Source organism: Euprymna scolopes, chromosome 34, assembly GCF_053919585.1.
Source record: "Euprymna scolopes isolate OS-2025 chromosome 34, ASM5391958v1, whole genome shotgun sequence".
Lineage (NCBI taxonomy): Eukaryota > Metazoa > Mollusca > Cephalopoda > Sepiida > Sepiolidae > Euprymna > Euprymna scolopes.
In genome coordinates, this window is record NC_136515.1 from 69,146,606 (window position 1) to 69,152,605 (window position 6,000).

A 6,000-nucleotide genomic window follows, 5' to 3' on the forward strand; every position below is an offset into this window, starting at 1 on the left:
CTTCACCAATTTAATTGTTTATTCTTCTAATCATAATAACTGATCCAGCGACCATCTGTCGCTCAAATCAATTAATAAGAATACAATAACAATAATAATAATGGTTAGACCATTGACCCCGCTTGCCACAGTTAACAGATACTACGCTATTATCACAGCCTAAAGGGTCATAACATTACATTCGGAAAAAAATCAAGCTACCAGAAGTGGATACGATTGATTATGTAACGAAACCGAACGGAAGACACGAAAAACGAAACTATATTTTTATTAAAAAATTACTTTAGTATTTAAAATTTCTTATGTTATTACGAAAAAAACAAAACAGGAAAACACTCCTTGTATTATCAAAAAATAAAACAAATATTTTATTTAGAAATTTTGGTATTTCACAGGGGACGTGGATCTTGCATAAACGGTGTTTTTATTTAATGATTGCTCCCTCAAAGCGCATTCGCAAAAGATTTTCTTTGGTTTATTTAATCACGAAAAATTTTGAAGATACTATTTGAGGCCAAAAAAGGAGGGGGAGAGGCAAAAGCATTATTTGATATATGACAAAATAATGTAACAAAAAAATAACACTTAGTGGAGAAAATTATACAATTAATGTTTTAAAAATATATATATATATATTTCTATTACTTTTAAAACAACTGTAATAGTTTATTTTGGAAGTATAATCCATAAATAAAATAAATAACCCACTTTTAACAGAGAAATTCCGAGATGTTTATATTGTATCTATTTACTATGCCTCCCCACGGGACAGAGTTAGACTCCAGGGTCGTTTTTTTAACGTGGAGAAAAGGTACAAAAATAAAAATTGTCTCAGTCGTGAAGGATTTCTCCTCCACCGAAAGAGAACAAGAAATAGAAGTGCAGCATCTGAAGAACAGATACTACACTTTGATCTTGTCCCGAAGGCCAAGTAACAAAAAAATAACACTTAGTGGAGAAAATAATAAAATAAAAAAATAAAAATGAAAACAAGCAGGAAATAAAAGTATGAATCAAATTTAACCAAATAAAAAAAAATTAAACAATATAATAAATACACGCGCGATTAAAAATAAAGTTTATGAGATATATGCGAAGAAAGTGAAGCAAAAGAGTTTGGGGGAGCAATCATAAAATAAAAACACCGTTTACGCAGGGTCCACATTCCCCGTGAAGTACCCAAAATTATTTTATTAAAATCATATTTTTTACGCAGACTTTTAAATAAATGTTTAACAAATATATATTGATACATCTTTATACAATAAATGTTTTACAAATATATATTGATACATTTTTATACAATAAATGTTTTACAAATATATATTGATACATTTTTATACAATAAATGTTTTACAAATATATATTGATACATTTTTATACAATAAATGTTTTACAAATATATATTGATACATTTTTATACAATAAATGTTTTACAAATATATATTGATACATTTTTATACAATAAATGTTTTACAAATATATATTGATACATTTTTATACAATAAATGTTTTACAAATATATATTGATACATTTTTATACAATAAATGTTTTACAAATATATATTGATACATTTTTATACAATAAATGTTTTACAAATATATATTGATACATTTTTATACAATAAATGTTTTACAAATATATATTGATACATTTTTATACAATAAATGTTTTACAAATATATATTGATACATTTTTATACAATAAATGTTTTACAAATATATATTGATACATTTTTATACAATAAATGTTTTACAAATATATATTGATACATTTTTATACAATAAATGTTTTACAAATATATATTGATACATTTTTATACAATAAATGTTTTACAAATATATATTGATATATTTTTATACAATAAATGTTTTACAAATATATATTGATACATTTTTATACAATAAATGTTTTACAAATATATATTGATACATTTTTATACAATAAATGTTTTACAAATATATATTGATATATTTTTATACAATAAATGTTTTACAAATATATATTGATACATTTTTATACAATAAATGTTTTACAAATATATATTGATACATTTTTATACAATAAATGTTTTACAAATATATATTGATGCATTTTTATACAATAAATGTTTTACAAATATATATTGATACATTTTTATACAATAAATGTTTTACAAATATATATTCATACATTTTTATACAATAAATGTTTTACAAATATATATTGATACATCTTTATACAATAAATGTTTTACAAATATATATTGATACATTTTTATACAATAAATGTTTTACAAATATATATTGATACATTTTTATACAATAAATGTTTTACAAATATATATTGATACATTTTTATACAATAAATGTTTTACAAATATATATTGATACATTTTTATACAATAAATGTTTTACAAATATATATTGATACATTTTTATATAATAAATGTTTTACAAATATATATTGATATATTTTTATACAATAAATGTTTTACAAATATATATTGATATATTTTTATACAATAAATGTTTTACAAATATATATTGATACATTTTTATACAATAAATGTTTTACAAATATATATTGATACATTTTTATACAATAAATGTTTTACAAATATATATTGATACATTTTTATACAATAAATGTTTTACAAATATATATTGATACATTTTTATACAATAAATGTTTTACAAATATATATTGATACATTTTTATGCAATAAATGTTTTACAAATATATATTGATACATTTTTATACAATAAATGTTTTACAAATATATATTGATACATTTTTATACAATAAATGTTTTACAAAGATACATTTTTATACAATAAATGTTTTACAAATATATATTGATACATTTTTATACAATAAATGTTTTACAAATATATATTGATACATTTTTATAAAATAAATGTTTTACAAAGATACATTTTTATACAATAAATGTTTTACAAATATATATTGATACATTTTTATACAATAAATGTTTTACAAATATATATTGATACATTTTTATACAATAAATGTTTTACAAATATATATTGATACATTTTTATACAATAAATGTTTTACAAATATATATTGATACATTTTTATACAATAAATGTTTTACAAATATATATTGATACATTTTTATACAATAAATGTTTTACAAATATATATTGATACATTTTTATACAATAAATGTTTTACAAATATATATTGATACATTTTTATACAATAAATGTTTTACAAATATATATTGATATATTTTTATACAATAAATGGTTTACAAATATATATTGATTCATCTTTATACAATAAATGTTTTACAAATATATAGTGATACATTTTTATACAATAAATGTTTTACAAATATATATTGATACATTTTTATACAATAAATGTTTTACAAATATATATTGATACATTTTTATATAATAAATGTTTTACAAATATATATTGATACATGTTTATACAATAAATGTTTTACAAATATATATTGATACATTTTTATACAATAAATGTTTTACAAATATATATTGATATATTTTTATACAATAAATGTTTTACAAATATATATTGATACATTTTTATACAATAAATGTTTTACAAATATATATTGATACATCTTTATACAATAAATGTTTTACAAATATATATTGATACATTTTATACAATAAATGTTTTACAAATATATATTGATACATTTTTATACAATAAATGTTTTACAAATATATATTGATACATTTTTATACAATAAATGTTTTACAAATATATATTGATACATTTTTATACAATAAATGTTTTACAAATATATATTGATGCATTTTTATACAATAAATGTTTTACAAATATATATTGATACATTTTTATACAATAAATGTTTTACAAATATATATTAATACATTTTTATACAATAAATGTTTTGGTTTTCAAATATTTTTCTGTTCGGAAAACAATCTTGTTTGTTACTTATTTGCCGCGTTATTTGACCAAGCAGCAATTGGAGCTAGCGCACTCTTACAATAGCCGCCGTCTGCATACTGCAGAAGTGCCCCCGAATTGACTTTTAAACGATACCCTCTTCTCCACATGTTAAGAATGGCTTTAGAAATAATAACGTTATTATTTCAGCACGGTACCAAAATTGCATATGTACCAAAATTACATAAGTGTTACATGATAAGGGCTGTCCCCTTTTCATGTATGTATAAAAATGGAGAATTTAGTTTAAAATTAAAATGAAATGGCATAGGCGAAATTCGAACCTCGTAATCTAGTTTAGAAATAGATTACGTGTGAGAATTTAAAAATGTAAAAAAAAAACATTTTTTTAGAATATAGATAAATATTTCAAGGAAAGAATGTTAACTATCAAGTTTCTTATGAAATTTTAAATTGAAAGAATGCAGCTTATAAGATAATATTTTTAACATTGAATATAGGTTAAAATTCCTTTTGTAGAAATAGGAAAAGTTTTTGACACGTATGTCCAGGACACGTGAAAGAAGGCACACGTTTTAACATGTGTATGACGTCACGGAAAATAGAAAGTTCTAGGAATAGAGAAAAAACTTTAGAGTTAGTCAGTCAGAGTAAAGAAACTCGGAGAGAGACAGTCAGGCGTCTAGGAGCGAGACGTCACTTCAAGGAAAAAATGTGAGACTTTGAATTCTTGGTGATGGAAATACGGCCGCGTGAAGAATAAACCATTATGTGTTTTGTAAAGCTCGCCTTGTCTTATGATTCTTACAAAAAGGTAAAGTCCAATTGTATTATATATTTGTGTTATATGTCTTTACATACACGTCTCAACATCATCATGTCTACACAATGTCCGAACTGTCTGAACACTATGTCTTCACTCAAAGAGCTTCTTCTTCTTCTACACATCTAAAGTATGACCATTCAATATATAAGAATCTCTCATAACATGAACTATCTCTCTAAGTCTCTTACAACTTACTCTCTCTCTCTCTCTCTCTCTCTCTCTCTCTCTCTCTCTAAGACTGTGCTTTTAATAAGCATCCCTTCCTAAGACTCTCTTTTAATGAAACCCCTATATGTAACATAAGTACCAAAATTACATAAGTACCAAAATTACATAAGTACCAAAATTGCATAAGTACCAAAATTGCATAAGTACCGTGTTTTCTTTTTTACTGTTTCGTAATAGCATAAGAATTAATTCTTCTAAATAAAATAATTGCTTTTTTTGATAATACGTAAGTGTTTTCTTAGCAATTATTTTATTATTATTTAATAACATATAAAGTGTTAACACTAAAGTATCTTCTAAAATAAATATATGACTTCGTTTTTCGTGTCCTGACCCCGCGATCAAGTTTATTTTTTTAAAACAAGAGTGAAAAATATATAGTTGTTTTAATATTATGGGATGTGTATTCTCTTTTTTTTCTCTAAGAACGGTCCTAAAATGTGTTTTTAGTCGATATTTATTCAATAAGGGACAAGCATTCCTACCTAGCAAAAAAGGACGAGTTTTCTGGGTACGAGTTTTGCGCTCTGTAAATATACAATATACATATACCTGAATATATTTATAAATAAGTAAATATATATGTGTAATTATAAATAAATAGTAAGTAATCTTTTATACCGATAGACACTAGTGTTTCATGCTTCCGGAATCGTCAGTATAGAAAGTGACAATTCCTGCCGGCTGGGATGGGAGATTCGAACCCAGCCACGATGACCCCATTTGCATAGCCTTTACTTCCGAGTCACCAAAGAATTGGAACGAAAAGGAAAAAAATTAATAATTTATGAACACACAATTCAGGCACAGACATGAGATAATCCAAGGCGTTTGATGGGTTAGGGTTAGGGTTAGGGTTGAGGTTAGGGTTAGGGTTGGGGTTAGGGTTAGGGTTAGGGTTGGGTTTAGGGTTGGGGTTAGGGTTGGGGTTGGGGTTGGGGTTAGGGTTAGGGTTGGGGTTAGGGTTAGGGTTAGGGTTGGGGTTAGGGTTGGGGTTGGGGTTAGGGTTGGGGTTAGGGTTAGGGTTGGG